Raw genomic sequence first — 19,929 nt, 5'->3', positions numbered from 1 at the left:
TCCAGAAACCATTAACTTCCTTCCTCTGCTCTTGAACCGTCTGAGTTTTCAGCATTTGGTACCATATCCCATAGCCAGAATTGGCAGGGAGATTAAAGACGTCTGCAGCTCTTGTCTTCACAAAGCATTGCAAAGGGATCGTGTCACGGCTAATCCCTCCCCCACCACCTATCACTTATTATTACAAGAAAACTAAATTGCCTTGGAACCAGGAAAAGTCCTTGTTTTTCATCTTAAGATTGTCTCCACTTACAATCTACGGCGTAACGTTAAACCTCTCTCTGGTAACTTTAACCTCACTGGGCGTCTGATCTCACCAGTCAAGAGCCATCCCACCCGAACCACGGAAACGCCAGCAGACAGAAACGCAGGATCCGTGGGACACGGAGACTACCTTGTGCTCTGATAAGACACAGCAGAAGGAAGAAAGAGCCTCTGGGGATTTTGCAGGAGTCGGTGAAGCCTCACAGCTGGATGAGAGCGAGCACAAGGCTCGCTAGAAGAGACATTGCAAAAGAATACATCCCTTTGCCTTGGAGATACCATCTGGGCCAATAACCAGTAACCCGAGAGGGGCTGTGGTTGCTGGACTATGGTAGATAACACCCTGTACTGTCACCAAGGCCCAGACCCACCCTTCTCCAGTCACTTTCCCAGAAGTTTAATCTTTTTCTGAGCATTATTTTAATTGCAGCACTTGCCATTGCCCTGCAGGCATTTTGTTGCAGTACACTTTGGTACCTGCACCGGTGAGGATATCCTTTCTGCTCCTTAATTAGCCACAGTCATTTGCAGACATCCTTAATGAAGCCCTGCAGCATCCCCAGGCTTCTTCTCTCAAGTAAGAAGTGACAGGATAAAAGGAAATGGCCTCAAGTTGTGCCAGGGGAGGTTTAGATTGGATATTAGGAAAAAGCTCTTCATGGAAAGGGTTGTCAGGCATTGGAACAGGTTGCCCAGGTCAGTGGTGAAGTCACGAGCCCTGGAGAGGTTTAAAAGGTGTTTAGATGATGTTCTTAGGGACATGGTTTAGTGCTAGAGTTCGGTTTGGTTATGGCTGGACTTTATGTTCCTGAGGGTCTCTTCCAACTGGAATGACTCTATGATTCTCTAACCACTATGGGTATAAAGCAGATGGTACCAGCAGTGTTCATGTTCAACGCTTTCCAAAGGAAGAATCATGATTAGATACAAGTTTGGGATAAAGACCCCCCCCCCCCACGACTCCATTTCAATGCAGACACCAGAGGACTCAACAACTGTGAACACTGGTAATTTTGCCTGTTCCATGGCTTCTTGCCACAAATAAAAAGCAATCATGCTTCAGGGGCTGTGCTCTCCTCTTCCCATCGTCGAGCTGCCTCTGCACATTCCCAAACAAAGCATTACGCTATGTGAAAAGCAGGCGCGAGCCCTGCAAAGCCCATCCCGCTGGCTAAGGCAGGAAATATCTCCCATCATCTTGGCTAATCCTCCACCGATACAATGAGAAACGACGTCCAACAGCCGCCAAAAGATTATTAGGAACAAAAAAAATATACTGCACCGCCCATTGCGACGGAGCCAAAGGCAATAAAAGGGGGAATACAAAGTGCAGGCAATGGCTGGAAGGAGGAGGGGGGTGAGGAGGAGCAGCAAAGAGCAGGCGATGCCTTCAGCAAAGCCCTTGTGTTGGATACAGGTGGTTCAAGGACAAAACAGCTCAACCCCAGCTCCCCAGGAGGCCACATCATCCTTTTCGCTGGAAATGCAGGAAAACAGGCTTATATTCCTGAGATCTTGACAAATACACAGGAGAAGGCAAGAAGACCAGTACACTGATGTTAAAACGGGAGCAGATTCAAGCATGCTGAGCTGCCTGATACAAGCCCGGTAAGCAGAAAGGCCTCCCTGGCCACACAAGTTCAGGTAACACCACGTTCCACAGCTTGTCCTTGCACTTTCTGTACACTCAACAGCTTTTTCCCCTTAGGTTTGGCTATAAAGAAAGGACACAGGGCATGGCTTGAGTCTATGGTACATCCCAAGACGTGCCTCCAGCTAACACAGAGCAACAGGAGAGACCTCCAGCAGGGTCCTGCCACAGAAACACCATTTCCACCCTTTTTCTCACCACATTCAACTCATACATTACCTTTAGCTGCAAAGATGCAACTAGAAGAGCCATTTGCAAGTACTTTGCTACCTGCATTCAGCAAGGTGATGCTGCTCATGTATTTCAGCACCAGGATATTAAGAGTTCGGGATACCTGGGGTAATGATGCTCAGCATTACACCACCAGCTGCTTTTGCGGGTACGGCATTTGGATGCTCAGGACAAAATTCTTGCAATGTCTCCCTCCTCCTCTCCCTGGTGATCCAGAAAGCCTGTGAAATTAAACACGCCATTTGGACAGACAGCACCGAGGGAAACTTGGCGTCTGCTTCAATACCAGCCTCCAAAAAGCATCTCCCAGTTTGAATAACTTGTTTTTAAAGGCAGCATGCCTCCAGATCTTTGTTTTCTAACAAGTGCATTGAGGGCAAACAGGTTTAACTCTTGCAGAAGCAGCGTAGAGAAGCCTCCTTCCTTTTGCATACTCTTGGGGAAAATCTTCCGCTTGTAGCGTTTTCACAGAGTTCACATAGGCATTCCCATCACAGGCAATCTTACTTTGGGGAATTTACCAGGAAAAAGTTATTCCAAAGAACTTCAGACTTGATTTTTTTTTTCCATGTGACAAGGAAAATAACCATCTAAGTTTATGCTTTAATTAACATCTGCACTGAAAAGCAGTGTTTTGAAGTTTCATGTTTTATCTTGGTAAAACACACATATATCGTAAAGCTCACACTGACCATTCACATCTTCCATTTGACCTTCTCAACATACCCAAACCCTCCTCCCACCCCAAACCCTCCCCAGCACCCACTGCTGTGCCAGCCCCACACCACAGACACTCATTGTGGGACAATGCCAAGAGATGCCGGATCACAAGGCTGCTAAGCCCCAATCGCCTGCGTAGATCTTAGTGACAGAGCATAGCAAAACCCCTTTTTTTCCCCATCTACAGCTTGCAGACACCCTTGCACACCTAATACTGCATTAGCTCTTCTGTATCTATGCTGGTTGACACTTCTGTCCCTTTAGCTGGCAACTCCTCCACCACCACAGAGCAGAGTTGGGCCGCTGAGCTGAGCTCTGCAGTGATTTGTGGTGACAGAGCAGTGCCTTTGCCAGCCCCCAACAGCTGAAGCCAGACTTAATCCCCCGTATAGACAAAGGCCTGGGAAACAAACATCAACGCTTTTAATTTGTTGTTTGCTTACATTTTTGATAACGAACACTGAGATCTTGGCACCCTGCAGAGCACAAGCTCTCCTCGCTGAGGTTTTCATTGCTGTCTCTCATTTCCATGCACCGATATTCACTGATCCCCTTGTTTCAGGGAAACATTGCTTTCCTGTGCTTTAGAGCACGCTGCACAACACCACCAAGCACTCCTGTTCCTCCAAAACATTCAGAAACACCTATGGATAAGTTTGGACTCAGACGCAGCACAAGATAGCATTGAGATATTAAGGCTGATGGAGTCGTCACAAACCCCCCACACCAGCCCTAAAGTAACACTGAGATCTCAACTGACTCCCCAGGCAACTTTAACCCGTTCAGATTTGAAGGCAAACAAGCCCACGCCATTCAGTTTTGCAGCCAGATGCTTGCAGAAGCATTTGGGGAGACCCAGGGACCAACTGGCTTGGGAAGCACCATAAACACCTGGGTCTCATTTTCAGCAAGGCTGAGCTCCCACCGCTTCTGCTGAGAGATGCACATTTACTGAAAATTAGGCCATTTCATTGCAGTTCAGCAAAATACATTAAAATGTGATAAAGTCTGCGACCAGGCCCCCTCGGTGGCACCACAATTATGCTAATAATGATAACGAAAAGAAGGATGTTCCCTCCCAGCAAGTTTTTAGTCTGAAGACAGCGCCAGACAAGACCGGAGCGAAGGATTATCATTATCACTGGTTGCTGTGACTCAGAGGTGCTTACCCAGAAGTCACACACAGAGGACAACAGTGCTGGGAAGGAGTTTAGGATCCTAATTCCCACACGCCATGGTCAGCAGCCCTTCTCCCTCCACCTTCCCCACCAGCGGGACCATCCAGGTTTAGAGCCTAAAACTATATTAGAGAGGAAAAAGTCCTGCTGCTACCCAAGTTATTATAAAATCCTCCAGTTTAATAAGTACCTTAGACACTGACATCAAAATCTGATTTATGACAACTCCCATCTCCAGCATCTTAATTTCTGCACACAGGATGCTGCAAATTGTTCACTAACACATCGTTAAAATCCTATGGGAAACACTAAAGTGATTACACAACAACTGAAACACCCAACACCTTCCAGGAAATCTTAAAAGGTGTTTTCCTTAAACATACTCAACAAATCCTTTGCAACACAGAGTGATCTATTCCAGTGTTTGGGTATTCTATTCCCACTGTGGACCCACGGCCAAATTTTCCACATGAGTAATACTGAGTAGGTGGCACAGAAGGAAGGCACATCCTCACTTCTCATCAGGCTCAAGATCTGCTCCAAACTGGCATCCTTGAAGTTACATGCTCTCCAACAAGATGCTGAGCAGACTGTGTGCTGGTCCTCACGCTTTGGGTGCTACTGGGTGACTCCACTGCTTGGGATGGGTCTGAATTCAAACCCTACATAACTCCATCCTCACCCAAAAACTGCTGTTACTGTTAAGCAGGATCATTTTCTCCTGGCGGTCTTAAAAAGAGGGTGGTTTCCAGCTGTGGTTGCTCCTATTAAACTGTCAGAGTGGTTCCAGGGCTCGCAGCAGTGAAATTGAGTTTGTTACATGGAGATGGCTTTTATTCAAAAGCCTGATGACTGGACTCCTCATGCAGACGCTTCACCAGCTCAAAGCTCCCAGAGTCAATGGAGAGAGGTAAAGTGCCACCAGTGTCACCTTTGATATTCTCCATTGGTCCAGAAGGTGCTTTCAAGTCTAGAGAGAGCCCAAGATGCACATATTCCTGACTTCAACACCTAAAAGTGTGTGTACATGTGGCACACAAAGATAACCCCCCCACCACTGGCAGCTCCTCCAAGTGAGAGTTGACAGCACACTAACAGAGTTTTAAGGCTTGCAAGAGCCCTGCTTATCCATCTCAGCACAATACTTGTTTTATTTGCAATACAAAACCACAAGTGACCCAAGTCCAAGTCCACTCCAAACCCTCCCAGGCAGAGCTGTTTGCTGGCCGGTCTTTCTTCCTCCTCTATTTATGCACCTGGTGATTTACGTGCAAACCTCGTCCATGACAAATTATATCCAGGCCTTGTTCCCCACCCAGAAGGGAGGGTGTTTCTCTCCTCAAATGCTAAGCTCATCCTCAGGCAGGCTCGCAGCACCTCCCCGACTGGCAGCACTGACACACGTATTCCCTCTTCCATCATCCAGAACCTCGGGGATTATGAAACACTTTGGGTTTGAGTGGTAATTTTTTTTTTGTTTAGGTTTTTTTTCAGGCCTGGCAAAGTCTCACTTAATAAAGCTTGCTGTTTTGGCAGCGAACCATTAACAACTGTTCCGTGTCTGGTTTTCTCCTGCTTACATCTACCTTTTCGCAGCAGCCTCCAGCCCGTGTTTCCCAAGGTACAGAAAGGTCCACGACGTAGTGCCAACAGCCTTCAAGTTGAAGATATAGGAGTTTATTCTTTCCTGTCCTCATATCTGGTTACCCACCAGGAAAGGCAATTAAATCACCTGGTTGAGAATAAATCACCATCATATAGCCATTATTGCTTGACATTTACTTGTTTTCTTCTATGTGACAGCAAGTACTTCAGTAAATATCAGGCAAACAACTACATAACTCAAGTGTTTGATTTCAAAAGAGTTTCTGGAGGCATCATGAGTAACACAGGTCACAGGGGTAGAGTTTCAGTGCGTTGATCCTGTCACATGTTGAGTTGAAATCTGCTCTGTGACCACGTTGATGTGAAATGGGCTTTATGTTATACTTGCCCCAGATTTCTAACTCTGGATCTAACAAACAGGTTAAGCCCTGAGGCAGCAGGTATTCAATTAATGTGCAATCAGAAAAGCCAACAGAAGCATGCACAGAAGCTCTGGGTGTTGTTTTTTATGCCCAAACCCAAGCAGCTCACCTGTTGCATTATAAAGCTGGTTCTCCCTGCAGGAACATGGAAGTGATTGGCACAGAGGCAACTTTTCATTATGGGAACCTAGAATCCACCTCTGCTTATTACTGAGCAGTTATCGAGCTCCCATTCTGCACAGAGTTGCTTTTCACCTACTGAGACTGGCAAAAAAACATCTCCCACATGGGACAGAGTAAGCTACTTCAAGAGGTTCAGAAAATAACTGTGATAAAGCAGAAGGAGCAGCAACAGAAGTGATGCAGCTGATATTTCTTTATTATACTCTTCCAAAATGACGTTTGTCCTTGAAACAACCACCTAACACTAAGCACAGAGTCACCCTTCTCACCAGTTTGGCTGCACAGACAGCATTGCACACCAGTTCATATCCTACTTCCCATTTCATGCAAGAATCGCTGAAGTTTTCCATGATTAAAGACCTAAACACCCACATCTCAGAGGCTTCCTGAGCCTGGAAATGAAATGCATCCTCTCTCCATCCTCCCACTATGCACCATTCTTCACTGCAGAACAGTTTTCTTGTCCCTCTTGCTTTTCCCTCCGCTCCTGGCTGGATGCTCTGGGATATACACAGTGGCTCAACTCCTGGTGATGATTTCCCTGCCTGGAAACAAGGAAAATTTCTGCATCATTCTCTTTGAGACAGATACATTGAGTAACTCAAAAGGAACAAACCTCCCTAACAACAGCATAGACCCAAAGCAATAAGTACAACCACAATTAGCCAAGCAGCAAAAGAGGCATATCCACAGCTCCAAGGTATTGTAACTGTGTGAGCAACCATCCTGTATTTGACAGAAAGCCACAGGAATTATTTGTATCATGCAATGATGAAATATCTTCTAATCCAACAGTAACTAAGGAGGATGTTAAGCCACAGCTAGTAAATGAGGTATTTTGAAATCGGCAAGCCCAGAGAACTTGTATTAGAGATTTAAGAGGGACCTGGCCAAAAAGTGCTGGGGATCATTAATGTTGACTTTTAATAAGGCTTTGGAACAGCGAGGGCTGGAAGAAAGATTATGTTGTGCCAGAGTTTTAAGAGGATAGAAACAGGATGACCCACGGAATTATCCACCTGTGACCCTGACTCCTGCCCCAGGTGAAATAATGGAACAGCTGTAAAAGAACTTCATTAATAAAGCATTAAAGGAGGGTAACAGCAAATGCCAACAGCTTGGGTTTATAGGAAGCAGATTTGTCACTAAGTTGAGAAATTTTTTTGGAGTTGAATATGTTCCTTAAACTTGCAGGCTGGATGTAAAATGAGTACAAAGTTTATACAGTTTAAAGCCAACTGAGGCCTTACAAAAACCTCAGCCTTCCTATCCCCATAGAAGGGCTACCAAAACAGTCACAGAAACCCCGATGCGAGCCAGGAAATTGTGGGGCAAGATGGGCAAGCGATCCTTGAGTCACCATCGCATGAGCAAAGGGAAAGGAGCTGCCACCACAGGGATTTCCCCAGTTGAAACCAAACCTATAAAATGAAGCACAAGTACGAATACCAGAGATGCTTCCCGGTACGCACCGAAAGATGTGAATCCCATGCTCCAAAACTGCAGAGAGAGCCAGAAAAGAACAACATCCTGCTGGTAAGGGACCAGTAAAGTCATGACACATCATGATGGCTTTGGGTCCTTGCCCGAGGGTAAGAAATGTGAGGGGAGCAGAGAAATTAAAATGAAATTAAAAATTGCTGTCCATGTTATCTTCCTGTATGAAGCAACAGGTGATGAGCAGCCAAAGCTCCTAGTGCTTTTGCCCTGATGTTACACAAAGGATGCGCTTCATCTCCAACATCTCTGCGAGCTCAGCTACAGTGGCACCTTAGCAAAAAAGCCAGTTTTCCAACCCCAGGTCCAAAAAAACACCAAAACCCCACCAGAATTCAAAAAATCTTGAGCCACAACTCTGTCATCTTCCCCCTGATTTATTCCTATGTGGGAGTCCCTGGCAGCTCCAGGTGGAGCAGCGGTGAGTTGGGTAGAAAAGTCCTTTTGTGCTCTAAAATCATTAGCACACAACTATTTACATTGGGTATCACCCCTGCTGGGCTGCTCTGGGCATCTCAGGGATAGACAGGGGGTCTGTGAACAATTTCCAAATCCCCCTGATGGTCATTGCTGAGCCCACATGACTTCATCACGGTTACCGTTATGGTTTTTTGAGAGTCAAGAACAACATTAATTTTCCATATTTTGTGGTTTTTGGAGGGTGTGAACAAATTCTCTTGTTGTGAGTTATTTAGGTATCAGTAAACCCAGCCCAGCCGTGGTGAAGCCATTGAGCAATACAGACAGCCCACGGTGGAGATGTGGCCGGCAAAGACTCAGAGTGACACATCATGAGGTCCTAAATGTCAAGTCAGAACCTTCAGGAATTGTAGATACTCCCTATGGTCATGATAGGTCTACTCTGAATGGTTACCTACCTTCAAAACTTGCGCAAAATGAATTTATCTTCCTTTTTATGGCTGGTTTCATACCTTACACACATGCATGAAGACAATGCCAAAAGAGAGACCCACGTCACTTCAGACCACCAGCAATCAAGTTAAACCCCAAAATCCTTCAGTAAAACCAGCTTGTTGGCACATCAAGAAGCAAAGCTAAAGGCCAGTACTACCTGTTGAGGCCGCGTCAGTCAGAGGACACAAAACACCCCCTGGAGAGCCAAAATAATCAAAGCTGGTTTGGGTCTCAGGTTTCATTCAGCTCATATCCATGGTGGTCAGCACTATTTCCATCTTCACCTCCAAGCTTTCCTTCCTTCAAAACCATCTATTTTTTGAAGCGTGCTCCTCAGCACACAAAAACACACCAAAAGCTTCCATTTTATTTAATAGGGAGTGGAAGGGACCTCAAAATCAAACACTCTGTGATTGTGTGAATCCAGCTCAAGAGGAACAAGCCTCCTACACGAACAAGTGCAGGAAGAACAGGAGGAGGAGGAGAGACCTCATTTAAAACCATACAACGGGAAATTGCAAAAAAATTACCTAAACCTTTAGGAACATATTTATATTTTGATTTCATGTAATATTACTTCCTGGTTTCCAGCACGTATTCCCTGGGCGTCCCCTATCAAATATCAGGCAGTATTAAATCACTGATCCCTGATCCCCGTAGCTCTCAGAAAAACATCTGTACTAATTTGTTGGTTTTCCTTAACACGCGGGCCAGATGAACTCCTCCAGGGCTCAGCCAAGCGAGATCGCTGACAGATGCAGAATAGAAGTGCAAAGATTTTATTTTTCCCCTTTATTAAAAATAAGGCTCCGCACTCCAAGCCCTGAGCTCGCCGTTGGCCGGAGTGATGAAATGACACGCGGCAACCTTGATCCAACACTGTTGTGGATACAAAAACAGCCTTATTTTTTAACCTAACGCCGCTCCACCGGCGAATGGTTTTTGACAGCTCATCCAAATTGGCACAGGCCAACAAGGTGAGGGGTCTGGCAACTGGATACGGCCCTCTTTTTACTAGGGGTCTCTGAAATGTCTCAAAGGCTTACAGTTATTTCTGCTCACTGACTGCAAATGCAGCAAATCCGGCACCTCGCTCACCACTTTTAAGGGCTGTGTCTCCATTTCTGATCAACTTTGCTGCAGCGGTTCAACATTTGCTCCTGTTGCATTCACCGTGATGTTTTGCACCCCAGCGAGGTGTTTGCACAGGCTTTATTAATTACCACGCAGATGTTCATCTCAGCCACTTCAGTTTTAAACCATCACAACAAGCACATCTAACCACACTATTTTGCAGATGAAGCTGCGATCCTCTTCTACTCTTGCCCCGGCTTGAGGAAGGCACTGAACTCTTAAAAAAATGCAACTCATTCCCTTGAAATGAACAGTAATTTTCATAGAAAACCTCCCAAGTTCAGAAGAGTCCCAAGGGAAGGTGCTGTCTGCACACAATAGTATGAGACCTTAGTTTTCTCCCTATCTGGCGGGCTTTGTGATATGGATGATGCTCTTTTTATACTTGCAGAATTTACACTCTTCATATGGGTTGTTGAAGGGGTGTCAGGCTGGTTTGCACTAACAGAAGTATTAATTTAAGCCCTAGCTAGCTGCCAGAGAAAGACCCACATGTACATATAATCTCAGGCCTGTGTTCAGCCCCAAAACTCACCACAAAACTTGTCGGCACCAGGAATCTCCGCACAGGAATGACGGACACCCCTGTGCCAACGTGGTTCAGGGTGGGCTCTCCCCTGCAGGAAACCCTCCCTGGTGATGGATGGATGACCCAGTGAAAACACAGGAATACCCCACAAAAACACACATCTCTCCACCAGAAGCCTGAGGACACATCCCAGCCAGGGGCATTGGTCAGCCCACTGACAGGCTGGATCTGGTTTCAATAAACTTTTATAGCCTGTCAATGCGCTGAATCCTACGCAATAAAATCTGTGCCATAAAAAAAAGAGAAAGGTCTTGCAGTGCCAGTGTGTCTTTTTTTCCTCTTTTTAATTCGAGGACAGCTGGGAGGGACTGGTTCAGGGGCCAAGTTCATGAGATGTTTTTCTGAAAAAATAAAACTAGAAATCACTTAAAATTACAATGGGAATTTTCAGAGCCTCCTTGTGGGGAGAGCAGCCATTTTCAAAAGTGACTTCATTTCCAGAGCTGGCTTACCTCCCAGTATTTGAACAAGCAAGGAAAGACAAGTTCAGAAAGTAGATAGGTTTCAACTTTGGCTTGGTTGGTTTCAAGTTTAACAGCAATAAACCAGCCTTTATAGTTCCAGGTGAATTCTAGGATGGTTCTGCTCATCAAGCCGCACAGCTTTGCCCTCTCCATGTACAAACCTGGCACAAATAAGGAACCTGAAAACCCTCCGCTGACCAATCTGTAGATTTAACCCTGCCAGGCTTTTGCATGGACTTGCACAAGGGGCCAAGGGCTGAAACCCTCAGTTTGCACCCCTACCCTTGGATGTGCTTTGGTGCCAGTTGTTAAGGGCCATATTTAACCAGCTTAAATCCCTTCCAAGTCCCTACACCCAATGAAACAGGGAGCAAGGGATACTTAAGAGCAATTCAGAGACTCCCTTAAAGCACCAACTGGAGACAGGGGGACCAAGGAGACTTGAGGGCAGCTAACAGTCATTTTAATCCCTACCTTTAAGATGCAGATAACATTGTTTTCTTAACGAGCATGTTAAGAAGATAAATATGCTGCCAGTGGGAACAGGCTCCATGGCTCTCAGCTCAATTCCCAGTCCCGTTGATGGCTGTTTGGGGCAGTTTTCACTCCAGCTGATGGTTGTTTGCAATGCCTGGTTATCAGGCAGAGTTTTCCCTGGGAGGAGCAGCGCTTTGATAAAGCTGTGAGTAAGCAGGAGGAATTTTCCCTGCGCTCATTGTTTGGGCTGTCAGTCACCCCTGGCTTTGCGAAGGGTAATCCATGAGCCTGGGAGCTGGAAATACTGTGTCCCAGCATGTGGCTGAGGGAGGGGGACTCACCATGTAGGGTGCAAACAGCTGGAGCTACAGACAGATGTTCTCCACTGCCGCACGGTGACTGATGGGGTCTCTCGCCGAGACGTCAGCTTTCGCTAGTGTTTTAGGGAAGATAAGTCACTAATGACAGCTGTTTAAATGATTCTTGGCAGGAAGAAAAACACAGAGGTCCTTTATGAAGAGTTGCTCTTTATCTGTCAGAATAACAGCGCCACTTTTTTGTTTCCATGCTATATGTTGTCTCTGGGGGATGCACATGGGGGAAGAATTGCTTTCCAAGTCTTCTAGACTAGATGTTAAGGTCTAAGACATGACGGATTGCCTGCTGGAGTCCCACAGTTCTATCTCTTAATATCACCTCCTCAATTTTTAGGCCCTTTTGTTTCTGGTGAAAGGTGGGGGATTGACAGGAATCAGTTTGAACAGCCACAGGAGAGGCGAGGAAAGCTGCTCCGCTCTGCCCCGACACGGAGGGACCAGCTCGGGCTGACAACACTTGGCCATCCACCCCAGAAGGGTGATTTATACTGGTGGGTCACACTTGTTTCCCACAGCAGCTCTTTGGAGAGTTCTGCTCAGTCCTGGGCTGACCAGAAAGCAAATTAAGTAACATCATCAACGCCTGTTTTCCAGGTGGCATCACACAAAGAAGCAGCCAAGACAACAAGCCGTACCCTGATGACAGAAATCCTACTCCAAACGACTTCAGAAGTCACTCCGTTTTGCTTTCTTATTTACGCTGTAGGTCTCCTACCTCTTTGGACTCCAGCCTCCACAGAGCATGAGCTTTTGCATGGCAACAAACCCCAGTTGTGTGCCTCTTGATCCAAAATAAGCATATGTAAAATAGCATTTGCCAGCATAAAGAGCAGGGGAGGTTCCTATGAGGCTGGTGGCATAGTAGTCACAAACAGGGCACCATGTAACTGCAATGGGGAGAAGTCTGGTCTAATCCTCTCCTGTGTAACCTCAAGAAGGTCATGCTTCTCCTTCTCTGTCTCCCCATCTGCATGGAGATAGACAGCCAGACTGTCCTACCAAGCGGTGAGAATTCACTAGTGCCTGCAAAGCACGTTGAGAGACTCAAATGACAGGTACTATATAACCACAAACTCTCTTCTATCATCCCACTCGCCCTTCTGCCAAAAATCTGCCTTTGCGGAAAAGATCCAGACACCAAATACATTATTAAGTGAAGATGTCTGACAGTAGTTCAGCTACATGGGGATGTTAAATGGTAATAATAATGAAACAATACTCGGCGTTTGAGGATGCTGTACATCTTCAAAGCACTTCACCAAAACATTAACTGATTATTCCCAAAATAAATTGCTCGCAGCTGTTAGAGATCCATAAGGCATTTGAAAGAAATGGATGGAACATCATCCATCCTGGATTATACAGCGGGTGCATGTGCTGTAGCGTAATCAAGAGCTCAAAGGAAACAACTTACGGGGAGTTCAAATTTTAGTGCTCGTCTGCTGTGCACCTCAAAGCCTGGTTTATTATTAGAAAAAGCAGCACAGAGGCTGGAGCTACCTCCTCTCGACCACAGAAGAAAGTTGTGACAGAGCCAAAGCCTTATTCAAAGTTCAATGTCATACCATTAAAACTCTTATTTTAACTTAATCTTTGCAGAAATAGCTGCATGCCAGACAGCTTAAGGCATCTGCAGTGTTTCTAGCCACAACCTGGAGAAAATAGATCTGGTCCTCTTGTAGTAAACACAGCAAGCTCATCCAACAACCCCTTTTGCATTCATCTGTCTTAATTTAAGCGTAGATCTCACTACCGCAGTTCCACATTATGTTGAAGAATTAAGACCAGCCAGTTCATATCCATGGTTTATAAAAGCATCAGATCCCTCTCTCCTACCCCCAAATCAAGCAGCTGGGAAAAAACAGTGTCAGGTACATACCAAAAAATGTTGTTGCTGCAACTGCATGGGAGCACACATGCACTCAAAAGAGCACTGGGGCACTCATGTAAATAAACCCAGGAGAAGTATTTCCACATACAATTATTGGCTGGCTTTCCAAGGCCGGAGCTGATTCCTGGCCTCTCCCTTGCCAGAGCACAGCATCTGTCCGGCAAGACGCAAGCGGGGACCTGGCATCTGCAATAACCATTAAGGTATAAAAGGTTGTTTGTGCACAGAGCTGCAGAATTGCTCATTTACAGCACCATGGCCCCACATTTGCCACTGCCCCGCTCTGTGGTTTGACAACATTCACTCATGGTCCTGAAGGACAGAGCTCAGTAGAAAACGAGCCCTGAGAAGCCCCAAACCAACCACCAATTGAACACCACTTTAACACAGCATTAAGCTTGGCTTGTTTAAGTCTATCCCTTCCAAAAGCACAGACACCTGATCTCAGCTCACATCAGGGCAGATGTGCTGGAGCACAGGGGTAGGGTGGAGGTCCAAAGGCTGGAGCGCACAGAGAACATGACCCCTGGTAAAACCTGCACCAACCAGCACAAAACAAAACAGAGGCCCAACAAGGCTCTATTTTGGCAAAGGACAGAAGAGAAATGTTCCTATGGAAAGAACAGGTAAAATGCAAGTTGGGATTAACAAACCCCACAGAGGTCCAAGGCAGGAGCTTTCCAGATGCCAAGGGCCCAGATGAGGGCAGAGCAGCCAATCTTGCAACTACACAGGATTACAGCACCATACAAGGAGCTTGAATCAAAAATCAGAGACATCAAAGCTTGCTAGGAAAGGGGAACACCAAGATCCATGGACACAGCCCATATCTAGAGGAAAGAAGAGCAACCCCTCATTTTCTTGAGCATTAAATCTCACGCAGTCTCACAGGAGTTTTTGCTACAGCCTTGTCTACTGTTTGCATGCCCTGTACTGGAGATTGTCCTGACACACATCATCAACATTTCCAAAGAATCCCAAGGTGACTGCATTGAAAATGAAACTTCCATTGCCCTTCATGAAAGCCAACATGCCCTCGATAGCGGAGACAGTCATCTATTTAAAGATGAGCTATTCAAAACAGTAGCCTGGGGTACTCTGCCAAACTCTTTGCACTTTAGGACAAAGCCATAACACAATTCTCCACTTTGTTCACAACTCTGAAGCAGCAGGGGGGTTTGTTTTGTAAACAACATTCTAGTGGGAGTCACAATATCTATTGGGTGCTTTAGGTCCTCCAAGACACAAGTCACATCCTTACACTGAGTCTATATAGATTATTTTAATGCACACCGTATGCCACATCAGCTTGCAATACACACTTGAGGACACGAGCACGGAATAGGGGCTGAAAAGCTCACCCCTAAGCTGTACACAATAGAAAATTATCCTCATAAGATCACACATCACACCAGCTCAAGATATCAGCTATGGTCTGGTATCAAGGGGTAGCGCTGTGCTGGACAGAAGGATGCTGCAAGAGGGGCTGCGGATCTCAGACAACAAAAACATCTAGATGCAGCTCTGTCTTTTCGGTAGCATAAAACACAAGGCAGGCTGTCAGCAGGTGGCATGGCTAAGTCTGAAAGAGATTAAATATATATATATGTATCAGTGCAAGGCATCAGAGCAGAAAGAGCCAAGACCTGCTGCAAATCAGCCCTGGAGATGGAGCTGTGCCCAGAGCCAAATACTGCAGCAACGGGTCAGATTGAGACATGTCTTGTGACCATCCCTCACCTCGAATGCTGCAGGAGGTCAAGGGTGAAGAAATACGAAAGGGCAAAGCACACACAGCACCTGCTTGGGCTGTGCCTGGATCCAGTCAATGCTGTCAGCCTCTCACTTGAGGAAAAAAACCCACTGCAAATACAGTTTCTCCCATCCAAGCCGCTCTCCTTCCCGCTCTGAGCTCATTCGTGGCTCAGGCTCTGGGACAGCTGCCGGGCTGCCAAGTCCCCTCAGCTCACTGAGCAACACGATCGGGATGATAGCTGGGCCAGCTGTTAGAAATCACTGCAGGACTCAAAACAACGGCAGAAAAGACAAAAAAATAAACCAACTGAAAGCCCTTCACTCCTTTCCCTCTGCCTGGACATCGTGCTCTCATCATTACCACCATCCTTAAATCACCATGTGAGCCCTGGCCAACATGACAGCTCATTAAGGATATTTAAAATATACACTAGGTGGGGACTAAGTAGTCCAGGGACCAGGCAGTGGATTTGTCACACCTAAGTGATTGGTTTTGAATGCAGGTCAATATAAGTGACCTTGATCTGGACTGGGACCAGTGCCAGTGGAGTCGGGTGTGAAAATTGCACCGGCAGTCACACTGAGGTTCTGTGGGAAGATGAGCTGTGTGCTGCAGGAACCACTGCTACCCGAGGGCTCCTATACATTCTATAGAGGCTCTGCTTGTAGGACTCACCCAGCTCAGCAACCTGCAAGCCCAACTTAAAGCCAAAATCCCCTCTCTACAAAAAAACAACAACAAAACACACCACCCATACCCCTTTTTAACTACAGGGAGTTACTGTTTCCTGCAGGAAAACACCATTTTGTTTAAATTAGAGGACATTAGAGCAGACAACAACGCCCTTGTTTATGTTTGTGGGAAGCAGGTTGTCTACCCATGGTGACTTGCACAGCAGTGCAAACATCCTCAACTGACACTAAACATCAGCAAAGGGACATAGAGGATGGAGAAGAGCAGTATGTCTTCTCCTGAAGGAGACCACCATCACAAGGTACATCCTGAGCACCAGGATTATCAAGGAATGTCTCCAGACCTCCTGCATGCTGTGCTAGCTCAGTAGAAACAGCAGAGCCCCAATCTGTCAGCTCTGGTTAGCTTTGCTGAAAGCACATCTGATGAAGCAAAGCCAGAGGTTACGCTCCCCATTAGAAAGCTGGAAATAAGGTTGCAAGTTAAAAAAAACCACACAAAACACAGAGCGGACACAGTTCTAGGCTGTGCCTGTCATCAAGACGCCTTCTGAGCTGTTCCCACCACCACCTCCCTAATGCAGAGCAGTGTTTTAATACAAAGCGTTTCTCCAGCAGTGAAGCCTCCTCATCTTTAACTCTCCTCTTCAGATCAGCACCTCGACTCTGGTGTGTGGTCACCCAAAACCCCAGGGCTGTAAGTTCAGTACCATGTTTCACAGGGGAGAGGAAAGGGACTTCACCTCCGCTGTTGAAGAGACTCTTGGCTCTTCAGAAGGCGCAATCACTGCACGCGTACATCACAGCAAACCCATGGGCTCCCACGTCCTCTCAGCACATAAAGAAACAGCTGACTCGTTAGTTATTAGAGACTCTGGTCCAGATGAACTCCTCCCTTCCTGTGCTCTGCCTTCCAGAAAGCTGGGGAGAATTCTCTCACCTACAGCAAAGGCTCTGGTTAGAGAACCTGAGGGTTTGTCCTTTTTGGTGAGAACAGGAGCAACAACAACCCCTCTCCTGCGGTTGCTTTTCTTCAGCAAGCCTCCAGCAGCAGCATCCCAACAGCTTGTTTCAGCCCCAGCTCCCTGCACCGCTTCTTCCCATCCCACAAGCTCGACACCACTGTTTCCAGGTGCACAAAACAAGCATTTTTCTGCCTAAATGCTACTCCTGGGCAACTGGCTTCTTCCTCATCCATTCCTTTATCCTCTGAGGCTTTGCTACGTGCACAGAAGACAAGACAGATGTACGCACTGCTGCAGGCCGGGGTGCCCTGTGGGACAGTAATTGCAGGATGAGGTAAGGCAGAAGGAAGTGGGTGCTCCAAGGCTGAAGGGGAGGACAGCTGTGGCTGTTCCCAGGATCTGGAGCGAGTTAATTAACAAATACCAGAGTTGGACCTGCAGGAAAGCTGGGCACGCACAGCCAAGAAAGCCGAACTGCTCTGGAACAAGCCCGGGCCTTTGTTGCACAATCTCTATGCGAGGCACTCGCTGTACTCCGAGAGCAAGAGGCAAGCTAGGGATAAGCAAATGCACACCCCCCACTCGGTCTTGCCCAGCCCAAAACACAGCTCTGCACAAGCCTCCAGCTTCCCATCTACCAAAAAGCACAGCCTCCAAAAGCCGGTGCTGCAGCTTATCCTGGGCAGCTGCCCCAGGGAATCCTGCAAGATTTCAGCCACCCTCAGGGCTCAGAAAAGTCAGAGACACACACCAACCTGTACAGCCAGTTTCTGTAACTCTCAGTGCTTGATAGACTTTGAAACCCCAGATAAGAGTCAACAACAAGAACCTCAAGTACCATTTCCAAAACAACATTAAATACACAACAAATTGCTAGGTAAATAAATGCAAACCCTTTTGTTTGAAGCTTCACAAGATTCAGCAACACATCCTTCTGCTTCTCTGGACACTTGCAGTTGACAATTCATTAAAAACACCCTCTGGTTGGTCCCCACCATCCCTTAAGTTCACCCAAGTCCTACCTTATCATACAAGCAAAGACTCAGATCCAGACACGACTTTCTCTGCTGCGCTGAACTGCCACATGGTAGCTCAGGATGATACAACTGTTACAGTAAAGACCTGGAAATAAGAAGAAAGGCGTAAGTCTCAGAAAAATCCGGGCATAACACACATCTTCCTTGCTGCTCCTGAAATCTTTAATCTTCTAGGTCACTGCAAGCTTCTTACCACAAAAAGAGACATCAAACATACCAGGAGAGCTACTACTTCTTCTATCCCTTCCCTGAGAAACTCTACCTCAGCTGAGCTTGATTTATATGAACTCCTTGCCCTCACCCCCTGCAGGGACAGGTTAATTGGAGCCACAAGGCTGATCTCTTTCTTTTCTGCAGGTGGGACAGTTTACTTTGTAAGCTCTCTGCCTCCTTGTTTCCCAAACACTTGTATTATAGATGCCCCAGAGAACTGCTTTTTAGATACACTTTAAAGCTTCTGCGAGTAACTGATACTGGGAGACTTGGGAAAGCCTGTATTTTTCTGTTTTATGTAAAACGCACATAGATTGCTGTGCAAGAGATCTTATCTGAGTCACAGTCATGCACCTGCAAGCACACACCTAAAACACCTGTACAACACATGGGCATGAGCTTTCTCATCTTGTGTGTGCCAACACATCCACAAAATGACACATGAATTTCAAACAAAAATCACTGCTGTGCACTTCCAGCCATAGCAGCGGGACATAAACAAAGCCTGCGTGTATATGCACACACCTATGTACGCACACACGCACAAAATACACGTGCACACCCCCTTATGTGCAAATTATCTGTCTTCCGCTTCTATTTGGCTTGGCTGCACAGCCTGCTCTCCATGGGCTCGGCGAGCAGATATCCAGGCTCAGATAAACACCAGACAGCTGCTGGGAGCCAGAGATATTTTGGTGATTAACAGCTGTACAACAGAGACCCCCCCGACCCCCACCATCCCTCCAGAACACGCTGTTTCATTTCAGATTCCTGTTTGTCAGGCAGAGGCTGGAAGAGATCAGAGGAGATTCTCTGCAAAAGGCGCAGGTGGGAAACCCGGTGAGGAGGAACTGTTGCCCAAAATCCCATCCCTTCAGCAGCACTTGCACCCACAACTGCAAAAATGCGATTGTTTGGTTCAAGGTTTCTTGAATCCATGAAGAAATAGTAAAAACCTGACAGTGAAGCCTGTTCTCATGGTATTTATGTTTTAACACAGCTGAATACTTCAGGAAAAGGTCTTGCAAGTGTCTCTTTGCAAATGGGCTCTTCTCCTCTAGTATGCACCAAGCGGTGGTCTTGTCCTGGAGAATTTGGAAGAGGAGACAGACCTTTGCAATAAGAATGGGGCCAATACACATGGAAGACAAAAGAAATATTATTACCGCTTCTTATAAAGAGGGAACGGGATGCAGAATGACTATAGCTGATCCTTTCCAAAGAGCAGAAGGAAATTCCCAGTCTGACTTTCCCAGTTAGAAAGGGGAGTGGGACTGCCGAGTGGAAATCCATCCCGAGCAGCAGCAGCCGAGGATGTCTCACGAACTGCGGAGCCAGAGGCGTTTTGATGGAGGAAAGGGGCGAAAAGTGGGAAGTTGCTCACAACGCGACTATAAAAACAAAGTCTGGGGATTAGTTAATAATGTGTGGTCTGAGAAAACAAACACATCTCCCCATAAAGACCCTAGTTCAAATAAACTGGTGCTGTTGTCATTAAACCCCACCATCTGCGTGTCTGTTTTCCACTGGGTCTAGTGTGAAATTTAAAGGGAGCACTGCGTGGAGAAATACTCCCCCAACGCCATCCTTTGGGACACTTCAAAATCCAGATGTGGCTCAAAGACACCATGACTTGGACTCATCCCTGCAGAGCATGTGCCTTGAAAC

General features: G+C 46.5%; 1 long non-coding RNA gene across 1 annotated transcript; it reads right to left on the bottom strand.

Moving 5' to 3' along the window:
• Nucleotides 1–6,509: 6,509 nt before the first annotated feature.
• Nucleotides 6,510–19,469, bottom strand: LOC308048775. The gene is made up of 3 exons (XR_013923169.1): nucleotides 19,428–19,469; nucleotides 18,034–18,133; nucleotides 6,510–6,799 (listed from the first exon to the last, which is right to left on the bottom strand). It is a non-coding gene; the product is annotated as an uncharacterized lncRNA (long non-coding RNA).
• Nucleotides 19,470–19,929: the final 460 nt, after the last annotated feature.

The sequence above is a fragment of the Nesoenas mayeri genome (genome assembly GCF_963082525.1).
Source record: "Nesoenas mayeri genome assembly, chromosome: 22".
In the NCBI taxonomy this organism is placed as follows: domain Eukaryota; kingdom Metazoa; phylum Chordata; class Aves; order Columbiformes; family Columbidae; genus Nesoenas; species Nesoenas mayeri.
This window is presented reverse-complemented; position numbering and strand designations above follow the sequence as displayed.